Below are 14,345 nucleotides of genomic sequence, written 5' to 3'. Positions count from 1 at the left end.
ACCCCGAGTGCATAAATCTTGCCTTTCTGGAAAGCATCTTCATTTCTGTTGAGAGCATTTGTGTCGGTGTCGTTTCAAACCGTTTTGATGTTATGAAATAAAGTGCAAGTTACATAAATCTTTTGAATTAAATTCCTCGAATGAGCGTCGTAATTATTTTTTAATCTTTTGACATTGATTTACGGGGTTGATTTTGCTTTTCTAATTGGTGTTTTTAGACGTCTGAGAAGTTTGGTTTGCCGTTTAAGTAATTACATTGGAATCAGGAGTGGGTGAAGGCAAGTTACACATTACTGGGAATATGAGAGCATCAAAGGCTGTATGATACCTGGAGCGAACTCAAACAGTTTCGGAACTTAATTGGAAAGCGGAGGGCGCCGGACGTATTTGCTCAGCGCTCGCCGTGGCCAGACTGTGTGTTCTGCTCTTGTCCGACTTGTGTCAAAGACCACTCTCCAACTATGGGTTGTCGTCGCCCGCACTTGAAAGCGAAAGTCATTTTATCTCATTGCTATGGTTTTATTACCAACTTTGATCAATAGGTTAGTCTTATCCTCATTTCTTAACTGTAAAGAGTCATTATTAATACGAAAGGTAGTTTTTTTTTAATAATGCACATAATTAATCCGATTATAGAGCAACGAACATCGACTCTATTCTCTTATGTATTTTTTTTAAATATCCATTTTGCTGATACTGATGCCATTTCTCTTTCGATAAGCCTGCTCATTGTTTTTATTTTATATCCAATGTCGTCACAACCCTATTAGTTCTAAAGTACCATCCAATTGAGTACTAACAGTCTATCTAAATGTTCAGGTAGTTATCGGCGTCCAATTACAATCAAAATGTTCCTCACGTATCGAACTCAACTAACCCATTGAAAAGTTAGCGAATGGCGATACCATAATCTTTAACTTGATACCACCGTCCTCAGTCCCATTCATTATTCAGGAGTTCTAAGCGGGGATGAATCAATGCTGGAACTTGATAATCTCTATATAATCAGAATTCAAATGCGACGGTTAAACCTACTCAATTACACTGAAAGCCTGATGAAACGTCATAAACTTAACCCAACAAAACTCGCAAACACAAATTGGTTAATGGGGCTTATTGAAATCTGACGTCTTCCCGCTAATCAATAAACATAAATGTCGGATTGAGACGGCACACGACGGCCCGGATTAATAAGCCACTCTCGCTTGTGGCACTTTTGGAGCGATGCTCGCTTGGAGTTGATTGGCTGGCGTTATGAACATTGTTTATTTGGAAACCTGTCAGGCCGTCGGCAGTCATCTGAAATAGATTTTAGCTCATTATTTAGTTAAGTAAAAATGAAAAGTAAAAATATTTAGTAAAAAATATACTTGCAAAAATCTACTAGTGCACTTAGGTACATACTTTTCTTCTAGTTGATCTGTCATTTAGCAGAATGGATAGTAAGATGATAATCGTTTGAGTTCTATTTTTTGCTTGTTCCTTCAGTTATGGGAGAAATGCCATTTTAGTGAGTTTTATGAAGGCTAAAAGTCTTAGGTAGGTAGTTTAACTTTAAATAATGTATTTCTATCACTAAAGAAAAACCCAAAACCCTATTTAGAAAGTGTACTTAGCATTACAAACACAACGGCCAGGGATCGCCCAAACGGCCTTACAGATGGGCAACGGCGGTGTTTGCGGAAAACCAAATTGAAAAAGCGCCATAGGTGACCGTACAGGATCGTGACTGGTATATTAATAAGGGCTACAAAACCGAGTAAGTACAGACTAATACCCGAGAGGGGGAGTTCAAAGAGTTTCCAATTTGGATACAGCAGTGCACCAAGATTAACCGAGCCTGTGTGCTCTAACTGCGTGGCTCGAGTTTGTAATACGAGCGCCAAGTGAAGTCGCAGGAGAATGTAGGCATTGATATTGTTCATTGCATAATCTATGGCATATATTGGCAATTTTGCAAACAAATAGGTCGACTAACAGTGTCGATACACTTAAAGTCTTTAATGGTGTGATTATTATGTCGGTTGAAAAGAAATGTTGAGATCACTAAGAGGGTGCTACTGCAAGAGATTTTAATGACAAATTAAATTCTACTAGCATGCACTGTGATACATATTATTGTTTATTTATTTATTTATTTATTTTATTTGGTTTACCAGAAATTGTTACATTGATGCTTACACAGTATACATACAGCCATAGTGGTAATAACTTAATGCACAATTAATTTAAGGTAAACACCGCATGCAATATATTAGTAACATCAATTATAAATTTACTGAAATGATTGAAACTAGACCGGTAGACAATTATAAATTAAAAAGAAAAAAGAGTTACAAAAAACACTACTCACCGACAATGGTTTCTTCCAAGTGCTTTCGGAACTTTATGAGACTTGTGGCGANTTACTACTCACATGAACTCAATTCCGATATTAATATCGGAATTCCGATATTGAGATCTAATATCGGAATCCAATATCGGAATTGAAAACCTTCCGATATTACATGCCCGAGAATTCAGAAGTCTGCTCAAACGGGGAACAAAGGAACTTGAGCCTAATAAAAGGAGGAACCAATGCAGGAATTTGGGTTCGGGGGGTTCTACGAGGAGCTCTAAAATTAAATTTATTTAGGAGCTGGGGGCAATCTGTTTTATTATTGAATAATTTATACAAGAAAGTAAGGTCCAATATAGTTCGACGTTTTTCCAAGGAGGTGTATTTAAAATGTATTAATCTGGATTTGTAAGAAGACCCTTTCCTACATTGGTTGGACGAGTGAGCGAGATGCCACAGATATCTTTTCTGGATTCGTTCTAACCTCAGTGAGTGACACGCGTAATGTGGTCGCCACACAACACTGCAGTATTTCACAATACTTAGGACCAAAGAATTGTACAGCAACCTCTTTGTCTGCAACCTGCGAAAACCCCTACCTGTTCTAATTATGAATCCTAGCATGCGAGAAGCCTTTTTGTGACAGATTCCAAATGTGGAACGAATGTTAGTTTTTTGTCAACTATCACGCCTAGGTCCCTAATATGGTCAACTTCTGTTACCATTGTACCCCCAATAGAATAGCTGGATTTTATAACATGGTGTTTTCTTGTAAATTTGACAAAAAAGCATTTATTTATTATTTATTAATATTTAGTTGCATCCTATTCGATTCGCACCACCGAGCTATACTACTTAGATCTTCCTGTAGCAGTACAGAGTCATTATGGGTTTTAATGATTCGTAATAATTTCAAATCATCTGCATATAAGTACGGGACAGAGTACGAGATACAGTCAACAATGTCGTTAATAAAAATATTAAATAAGATAGGTGTTCATGCCCAATGTGGGCATTCATATTTTTTCTTTTTTCCTACCTACCCGCTTCTGTCTAATAATTTTACCCCGCTATTATTCGCTGCTTTCTACAGCGGTTGCACGTCCTCCCACTCAAAGTGCACCTCACCAACATACGAGGGCTGCACTCCAATCTCTCTGCAGTCCACCACCACCTTGAGACTGAAAAACCGCAGCTGCTGTTCCTCACTGAGACGCAGATCAAATGTCCAGCTGACGCGGCGTACTTGCTCTACCCTGGGTAAACATTGGAACATAAATTTCAAGCCCGGGCGGGAGTTTGCGTCTATGCTCGTGACGACATTTGCATTAAACGTCTCAAATGCCTGGAGGTTCCCGGATTCTCTGTGATTTGGGCTTTAGTCGACACGGGCCTGGAGAAATTACTCTATGCCTGTGTTTACCGTTCGCACAGCGGAGACCTTGAGACAACCCGGCTGTTCGACTACCTCAGCCAATCAGCTGATAAGGCACTAGCCCGATACCCTTCTGCGCAGTTAGTCATTTTGGGAGACTTCAATGCACACCACCAGGAATGGCTCTTTCCATACCAGGTGACCGACCATGCCGGGAGAGAGGCACGTAAACTTGCTCTGACATTGGATCTCTCCCAATTGATAGACTGTGCGACCAGGGTCCCGGACGTCGACACTCACACAGCCAATTGCCTTGACCTTCTGCTGACATCTGATCCAGACAGATATTCCATCATGGTTACAGCTCCTCTTGGAACTTCTGACCACTGCCTGGTGAAAACTGTATCGACATACTCCCCATCCGATCGTGGCCCTTGTGGAGTAAGACGAGTATGGCGATACAAGTCAGCAGATTGGGACGAGATGCGTCAGTTTTTCGCATCTTTCCCTTGGAGGCCGGATAAAATTTTACTTATTTCTTGCTTTTTAGTTAACTAATTATTACCTTGATGTTACCACTGAAGGTAGGCAGTACACTGAGACCAAAAAAAATTGGTTCATAATCGGCGGAGATATTGCGTATAAAAAAGTTCATCCCCAATTTTCCACCCTTGGGGGTTGTTTTTTTTATTATTAAATTTAAATGGGACCACCCTTGAGGTATTACCTATACGCCGAAAAGAGATTTGTTCAAATCGGTTCATAATTGGCGGAGTTATCGCGTAACAAACATAGAAAAAAAAAAACATACGGGTCGAATTGAGAACCTCCTCCTTTTATGAAGTCGGTTGAAAAGGGTGGCACTTGTTATACCTTACCTGCCTATTAAATTGCAACACAAATGGTGGGGTGCATGTAAAGAGCCTCAAGTTACGGCACGTAACGTCGTGCTTTTGAAACCATACCCAACATGCAAATAGTCAATCCTTTTCTATGTGGACACGACACACGACATAGAAAAAGTTATGAAGCGAGCTCTAGGGCTCCAAAATTTTAATAAACTTTGGAGACTATTTGTCATTTGTGTAGGCACAGTCAAATAGTTCGTGACATCCAAAGTAGACAATAAGTTCGCAACACGTTACGTTATAATTGAAATAATGTTGTGTTGTAATTTTTTTTGATACTTTAGGTGTCACAAACTATTTGATTCTGCTTTACACTACCTAAGTACTTACACGGTTGAAGTTCACACAGTCGTAGTTTGTTTGATCATTTTATTAGACGTTAAATATGTTTGCAATCGTTGCTACGTTTATTGGGTTACCTAAACTTAGACGCTTGATCATGTCGCGACATGCGATTAGCGGGGGCAAGTCAGAGTCTCAGAATATATCTTTAAGAAAGATTAACGATCCAGGTAGTGGAGTGCAGGGGTCGGATATAATTAAACGCTGCTCCTCCCCGAAGATTTAGAGGGGTCGGCGTTTCGTTGAGTTATGATTTCACGCGAGGCCTGATTGGCACCGGTAATGAAGTTCTTGATACGCTTCGAGCCTTCAATAATGCAAGGAGGCAAAAGTGAAGGTGTTAATGGCGTCGAATGGCTTGACGTGAATGACTAAGCTTCTACAAGTTAAAAACGAATGTATCATTTTTTTTAGCTTAATTTGGCTACCAAAGTACCAAATTAACGTGGAAGCTTGAACTTAACCTAACTCAACTAGGAAAAAAATGTACTAGATTATTTAGATAGCATTTGGTAATATCACAGATAAATATATTCCGAAAAATTATTCAAGTGTTATCAAAAATCGTTAATAAAATCAACTTAATTGAAACTGTAACAGTGCTAATTAAAATAGGGCACCTTTGGTGTACCAACCAAAATAATAAACAGATGCAAAGCAAAATGAACAAAATGAAACACTGAAAATACCATTTGTATTTCCGAAACAAAAACCGCATGGCTGAAACCGCCCCACGATCTGTCAGAAAACAACAAGCCATGAAAGAGTAAATTTACTTTTTGCAGCGAATTACAACGCACTCGTCTCATGAGGACATGATGTTGGGTACACGGCTAAGGCTGCGCGTATACTGACACGTAGGTGACACCGACTAATGTTATAAGCCATTGCTTAAGCCATTGCTTGTAACATTAGTTGATTAGTACATTTGTATTTCCGAAACACAGTTGGTATTGGCTCTTTAGCAACAAGAGTCGCTCGACATGGAAAGTGTTGCTTAAATACGACGCCATAAGACGTTTGCCCTCTAGACAATGTAATCTTTTGACAGATCCGATTTCGTGATCACTTCGCTGCGTCCGCTAAGTATGTTTTAACAGAGAATAATAAAGGACTTTTAGAACTTGTAATCTTTTGAGACTTCGGTTTGATTATTTTCATATTCATATCTTTCTCTATACAACTCTTTTTTTGCAAGTAGGCTTTTAAAAAGCACCTTTACATGTCCCAGTATTTCAACAGATTTACCCACCCAATATTTTTATTTTTATAGGAATTTTTACGTCATGCATTTATACATTAATATCTAATCCAAAGACACAATCACGCACTATCGTTCTTCTAACACGTCTGGGCCATACTGCCACCTCTGTGTGTTTTGTGCCTAAGAGGTCGCAATTCTTCCCCGCTCCGTGGAGCGTGACCACACTGTCACATATTTTACTCGCCCTTACCACCCTGAAAGAGGAGCGAATTAGACCATTTATTTCCACGCCATATACACGATGTGCTCATGGTAATAGTGCACTGCTGAAGTGCTCTGTATTTATAACTATACATAGGTAGGTACTGGTACTTGCTTTAAGTAATCGTCTGAATTCTCACATTCAAAAACTGTATTGTCTTAGAAAGTTAATAAAAGTTACCGAACAAGTATTGTAAATGTTAACAAAATATACCTAGGTTATAATATTTAAAGCGCTCTCATTTCATCAACCTGAAATATACCCTGAAAGTCCATATGAATTTACCCTAAAAAAGTTATTTTTCTTTCCATGATTGGTTAAATTTAGTAGATGGACACCACCAATCAGTGGACCATATTTTTATGAGCTGTCACACAAAGAATACGATTCCTCACAGCTGTTATGTAGCAATGAATGTTAGTAGGTAATTGTAGTTCAATTATTTCGATAACTTTCTTCATGTAGTAGTATATTCTTACTTCAGGTATTAATGAAGTCATAAGTATGTGACTTCACTAATAACCAACCACGAGCATCAGATTGGTGAAACAAATGACGGCCACAGTTCGTCATTAGACAGGTCGATTAGTACCACAACCGCATTCCCGGTCCCCATTATCCAGGATTGTGGCGGCGGTATCCAGGCAGCAGCGTTATTAGCGGAACTATCAGAATTTTGCATGAATTCATCATGGAAATCAATGCCAATTTCAACGAGCAGTTTCGGATAAAGTCGATTTTCGAATATCATCGATAAATTGGTGTATAATTAATTTCAAACGCATTTCTTGCCAATTGGTGAATAAAGCAACACATTTCTTCCCAATGTCCACCAGTAGGATCCAACAGAGAGATTTCAGTAGCATAATTTCGGCTACTTTTTCCCTGATGTTCGCCAGTGGCGGACAACGGAAATATGCACGGATTTATAAAATTCGATTTTACCAACCAGAATCATTTTCAAAATTATCAATCACTGCAATCACACGTTCGTGCATTCTTTTACCATTTGTAACGTTGTTAACGAAGACAAATAACTGTGGATTCGGATTTGAATACGAATTCGAGTGGCAACATTTCTCGTTCCGTAACGACCCCTCGTTGCGAATTTGGAAATGGGACTCAAAAATGTGTAACACGCTATTCAGCCTTATTCAACAAGGTGGACCGACGACATCATAAAGGTAGCAGGAAGGCGCTGGAAGCAGGCCGCTACCAATCGATCAATATGGAAATCATTGGGGGAGGCCTATGTTCAGCAGTGGACGTCCTGTAGCTGAAATGATGATGATGATTGTTATACACAATAGTAAATGACACTTTTATTATTAAAATAGTTATGATAAAACTTTAAGTTGACTACTGCATATCGAAATGGCCGAATATTTTCAAGCCGCAGGGTTCATCCCAACCTCAGATCATAGAAAGAGAATAGATATGAAGTCGCGCGTAACTACAACGAGAACCAGTGTCCCCACATTTCCCCCACCACAGCTCCCACACACACATTCAACTGTGTAAAAACAAAGCGACTGATAGTCTACGACAACATGTGCAACCGGCTTAAAAGTGCTGTGATTGGCCAGAAGGCGTGCCTTATGGCCAATCAATGGCCCCGTGACGTGACGCACACTTTGAAAAAAGCAATTAGAGAGAAGAAAGATAAAATGGAGTCGATAAGATATCGATACTTTAAATCCTGGGGGCAAGGCTCGAAATTGGTTTAAAAAATGCTTGTATGAAAACCTTTTTATTATTATACGTTATTATTATGTTCTTTAACGATTTTTGCATAAAGGAGTCAGTTCCATTTTGTATGGACGAAAAACTCAGAATCAATTATTGGGACTAAATGAAGTTACCTTATATTAATTTACCCCAACCAAAGCTCAATGTCGTTATCGATGGAGTATAGAAGTTATAGACTGACAAAGTTTGTATGAAAAGTCATGGGTTAAGTAGGTACTTGCGATTTTTACCAGTATTTACAATATTGGTAATATATTATTATTTACTTTAATAATAATAACAGGATCACTGTAATTATTATTAACTACTATCGCGCATTAACTTTTTAATTATGGCGAAATTCGTACCGCCTATGTTTATCAAAAATAATGCCTATATTAGGCTTTCAACTAGCTCTTATAGTAATTACATAGTTGACAGTTACTAATCCCTTCTACTATTGTTATTGTTTTTGTAAAAACTTAAAAATCGCAAGCAACTCATGATTTTTTCATTCAAAATTAGAAAATAGAAAATAATAATTTACTTCTATTTATCGATAATAGGAAACCGTATTAGAACACGAGCCCTGCACTATGTTACGACCGGCACATGCGGCCGTACTGTGTATTTTCACGCGTCAGTGGATATCGGAAGAAATAAAATACATTGCGCAGTAGTTACGCATGACATAAAGTGGTTGCTAACTAAATCGTCAATGTACAACGTGTTTGAATTTTTATCACCACTAATTTCGATATCGCAGTAAATGTCACGGCACTGAATTCGTTCGTAAAAATGTTTAGTTTTTTTTATTTATAAGCAAAATACCAATGGATTTGCAATACTTACATGTGGTAAATGACTTCATTGTTCCTGTAGTTCTTCGTTTCACTTATGTTATTGCACGTTACGACGCATTATCCAACAATATCGGAGAACATTTCCTCAGTACGACTGAATCGCGACTAACCTAGCGTCGCGGGCGATGTTCGTTTCTGGGCATATCGCGGAGACACGCGCCACGCCCCCGTTTCACATCTATTCCCTTCTATGATCTGAGATCCCAACCAATCTACTGTGGAACGAAAACTACAGTCTAAATGATTTTTTCCGTGTTTTGCTCTCTTTTCGGGTACAGTCCGCTCTGCACGGTAGCCACATGTCAGAATAGGCTACAACCTATTCGCACGCAGCCTTCCGTCGACGACCGCTAATCCACAGACAGACAATTAGAGTAGTACAGTCTACAAAAAACAATCAAGTGTAACAAAAATATTGCAAAATAGAACCTATTACAATCACTTATGAGGCGAAAGTGTTTAATTTGATGTGCCGTAGGTTGTATATTCAAAGCAGACCTTTCAGAAACGTACCTATGAAATATTCAACGTAAGAGATGAGTTAACTTCAACTAGAAGTATAATGTCCGGGATATCCACTTTGACTCCTATTTCGTAGACTTAGTGAAGGCAAATGAACTAATTTAGAGGAGTTTTGAAAAGTAGGTATAGGTAACCTATACTTACTCTACAACCTTCATTACATTTGTAAAACACAGCTCCGGGCAGATCCTGAAAAATCCTAGAATCGTGTAGTAGAGTCGTTTTTGTTACGAGGTTATGCCGACATTGACCTTCGTTTTACGGTTTCAGCCTATATAAATGGGAAACTCGCATATTAGGAACATTTTACCTAAGTCTGTCGTCATAACCACATTGTTGTGTTCCGGCAGTTAGTAAAGGCGAAGAGAAAAAGAAAGTATATCGCGGTGGAGTGCAATCTGTCTGGCAAACGCGATTCGGTCAATATAACCACGAGTTTGATATTGCCAGATTATTACAGCCAGATATAGAATTTTGGCCAATGCCAAGTTGCTGGGTTGGTCTTTTTACTCCAAGTTTGCACTCCTACCACCCAAACGGACTGGCTCTACGACACAGGCCTTCATTGTACAGGCGCTAATCCGCAGACGGCCGACCGGCCGATACGTCAATTAGGATATTGGCCGCTATGACACGGCCGTGCTTTGATTACGGCCACAATTGAAATGTCCACGGCTCTGTTTGCTGCGGTCACCAGCTTTGATGGGAAGCTTGTTATCTATTAAAGCTCATACTTGAACATTCGATAGAAAATTGATTGCTTTGTTGAACGAGATTCAAGAATCGAAATTGAAGATAGGTAGTTAATTCGATTATCGTGTAGGTATTTGTAATACAACAAATCCCCTTATAAAGGCCAAGGCTAAATTCGTGGGTATATTTTACAGTGAAGAAGAGTAAAGGAAACTCATAATAAGGTAAGTTTTAATGACTTCTACAATCACTGGTGCATGTCTGATACATTATAGCTGACTGCCATAAACTGTCTTGAGGGAAGGTCCCGCAACTTTAACTAAGTATACAACTTACAAGTGATACCCACTATCGGACTGATAGAATAGGTACATGTAATAAAAATGCATCACTGTGACCTGCTGTGCCACTTAAATTATGGTTATGCCTAAGTTTAGGTTGCTCCCACATTTACAATATTCTCTTGATACGAAGAAGGCATATCAAGCTAAATATTGTGTTATCTTTTATAGTTGTTAAAGGTGCCTTTTTGCTACAAAAATAGACGTCCTGATGTGCCGGCAACTGTACAAAAGCCAATATAAAGTTCCTATCCACCATCAGACGTTTGATTTTACTTGATACTTGACAAGGAATCATATTAAAGTTATTTAATTAGTACCATTTCTATCTTTTATGAGAGTATTTATTCAAGGGAGTGCGCGTTTACTTCGCTAGCTAAGTTTACCTTGCTACGAGTGTAACTTTATAATTCAAATGCACGCAGAAGTCCCATCGACACCAGTTCTTCAATCATTTGGTTTGTAATGGGTGTAAAATGCATCTTTGACGGTTCCCGGACAACTAATAATAAATAAACACAACTATAAAATAGTCAATTTGGTCTTCACTGGAGAAATACAACTCTCTCCAATCTATCAGAGGCATTTGCCTGCACTTCCCAAGCTGACCAGGTGGGTCGTGTCAAGCGTATACCTCCATACTTATAATACCTACTACCTAAATTTAATAATGAGACTCTTGAAGGCCAATCAGTAATTCAGCTCCACGATTATTATGAACATCTTGCAAGCTACTTAAAGTCTCAAAGTATACTGGGGCCATTTAAAGTAAATCTAATCATATAAACAATCAATTTATCATTAATCAGCTTAATTAATAACCAAGTCTACTTTACAAAGCTAAACTGTATCCGCAGTCGTTGTGTCACGTAGGTAAATACTCGCCAGACGGCGCTCGCTATTTTCGACTCTAATCTAATTCCCTGCACTCAGACTGCCTAAAAAATATACTCATTTGCAATTCCAATGCATTCCGAAAGTGTCTCTTAGTAATCATATCATTTGCAACGCTGGAAATGTCCCGTTTAAAAAAACTAAGGGCGCATTCAAGTTAAATGCGTGAGGAAGCGCTGCAGTGGCGCTACAGTGGCGCGCTTGTCGTACCACTAATAGTTTTCATACAATTTTAGAAGCGCAGTTGCAGCACCACTACATCGTTTCAGCCAAATGACGTCCACTGCTGGACAAAGGCCTCCTCCAAGGTTTTCCACAATGCAAAACCACTACGTGCCACTACATAGTTACACGAAAAAAACGTGCGGCTGTCGCACGTTTAGAAATTGTAAGTATGAAAACTAGTAGTGGCACGGTAAGCACGCCACAGTGGCACTGCAGGACTGTTTCACTCGCCTAATTTGAAGGCGTCCTAAGATGCTGCATTTGAAAGTTTTAATCGTTCAGCTTTTAGTAATGATGCCATTTTGTTTTGTCTCAATTCGAATTGTGTACTTTTTTCTTGGCCAATTGCAGACATTCAAAGGGATTTAGACTCGGGTCCTTTTGTGAGGGCTTAATCGGAATGGCAGTTGCTTCGCAGAATAAAAACAATGGATATTGTTGTCGTTAAGCGTTGTAGAAAGTTTTGATTAAATCTAATTATGGCTATGGTAGAGGTAGGTACTTCGAAAATGTAGCCATTTGTTTTATTCTTGAGGATAAACAAAATTTTCTACAATCCAACCAATTAATATGGCAATTTAAGTTACATATAGAAAAGTTGCTTATAAATAGTATAAACGTGGCGCGAACATTTTCCCCAATATTTTCAGGACATAATAGTGTTTATGTTTAGAGAATTTGTTTACTGGAATTATAAACTACCCAATTGGATAGACTGTTGAACTGCTTGGGACATTTGTTGGCACAAAGCACCCTTATTTACTTAACTTATTTCACATTCAATCCGTAAACGCCGCGTTATTGTCGTGTCAAAGTTTATCTAAGTAAATGTTAGTCGTAAAGCACTACAATTACTTCCTTACTACGTTACATTAACATGATAAGGCGATGGGAGGTCTGTTCGCGGCACAGAATACTTATTTGACGGGACGTACAGTTTCTAAAGTGCACAAACTCACGCTAAGCTTGAGTTAGGATTTTAGAATCATTGTAACGGTTAGCGTTACCGCTGACCTTTATCTTAAATCTAAATTCTAATTTAATTACTATTATCTACCTAAATAAATATACTTAAATAATAAAATATCTAAATCTACTTAAACTACCTAACTAAATAACTTAATTAAATAATTCATATTGTTCTACACTAATAAAATAAATAAAATAATAAATCTACAAGCAAACCCGCGCGAAACAAGTTGTTCAATATTTCTTTTGTTCTCTGTCGAGCGGGCGGACTGTTTTTTATGCATGCGCAAGCGACGCGCCTACGGCCGCGATGCTCCCGCCGCGTCTCCTAGTCCGAGCCAGAGCGTTAGTGAGCACGGACGTATCGCTGTCCGTCACCGCCGGACCCGCGATGTACATAATATCCTAGAAACTAAAATGTAATCGCGTATTGGTGAACCCCGCTACCGGGTGAGTGTTGCAAAAGTATTTTTAATGCCTAGATTTTATACTTGTCCTAAATGTAAGTGCCTAGCCGCCATTTTGTTCTCGAAATGTGCTATCCATGTGCTCGGTGTCATTTCATACAAATTTCCTATTTCTATAACTTCTTAACATTATTATTTTACAACTTACTACATGATTAAATAAATAAACTAAATATTTTATGAAATGACATCGACACGTCATGACCTTTAAATGACCTTGTTCGTACTGTAACGACACTTATTCCAAATTCTATTTAATTTGCTAAATTGAACTATTTTAATCTTATTCTACTTGTTATAATTATTCTAAATTATTGCCTACCTATATTGTTCTATAAATTAATTGCCTACATAGATATGCTAAATTATTTTCTACCTACGTAATTTAATATTTTTGCCTACTTCACTTTGCAATCACTTTCTCTGCACCTACTGTAATTCTGTTTGACTGCCACATCATTACATCACCATTTATTACCAAAATCATTCCATCTGCTTCGCTAGTATTTTGATGTCGCAGTCAAACGGACAAAAGCTAGCAACTGCTTTAGTGTCCGCTTTGATTTGCAGGGTTCATCTTCACCTTCATCTTCTACGCCTACCTACTACACCATGCATGGTCACCACTGCCGAAACTACCACCTGGGTCTTCAACCCGGCAGAGCTGCCTGCCGTGTCGGATGGCCCGTGCGCACATTCTAAGTGGCCCTACACCACAGTGCGTACGGCCCTAACCGTCTGGCGCGTCGACGACTCTGCGGGCCTACCATCAAGAAGAACCAACCCACATCACCATCAATGCTAGCGAGGACAGTGGTTTGAATATACTACCACCGGTGACGAATCTCGTGCGATACGATAGTTTGCTCGTAACTCACACCCTTAAGGTCTCTTGCTACTTTACCCTAAATAAATTACTTGTTAACTTAAATCATCTTTTATTTCTCTAACTTCTAATCTAAATTCTATTATGTCACTATAATATAATAGCCGAAACCACAACGCTGAACGAAACCTTCTGGGTATTTACCCTTCAGTGAGAATAGCAAAGAACGTCTATGACGTCACTGTATGCGCTAAATAAGGTACCCTTACCTATCTAACGAAATAGGTTATAGGATTTGATGTCCAATGCGGGTCATATTGTATACGTAGCCCTAGAGCGCTCAAAACATTTTCGTATTTCATAAGTTATTTTTGGTAGCCAGATAAAA

General features: G+C 38.7%; 1 long non-coding RNA gene across 1 annotated transcript; it reads left to right on the top strand.

The window, feature by feature from the left end:
- Positions 1 to 12,690: 12,690 nt before the first annotated feature.
- Positions 12,691 to 14,062, top strand: LOC114361597 (uncharacterized). Its single transcript, XR_003656608.1, has 2 exons — positions 12,691 to 13,114; positions 13,702 to 14,062. It is a non-coding gene; the product is annotated as an uncharacterized LOC114361597 (long non-coding RNA).
- Positions 14,063 to 14,345: the final 283 nt, after the last annotated feature.

The sequence above is a fragment of the Ostrinia furnacalis genome, unplaced genomic scaffold (assembly GCF_004193835.3).
Source record: "Ostrinia furnacalis isolate ACB-3 unplaced genomic scaffold, ASM419383v2 OfSCF5843, whole genome shotgun sequence".
Classification (NCBI taxonomy): domain Eukaryota; kingdom Metazoa; phylum Arthropoda; class Insecta; order Lepidoptera; family Crambidae; genus Ostrinia; species Ostrinia furnacalis.
Note: the sequence above shows the minus strand (reverse complement) of the source record. Positions and strands in the feature narration are given on the sequence as shown.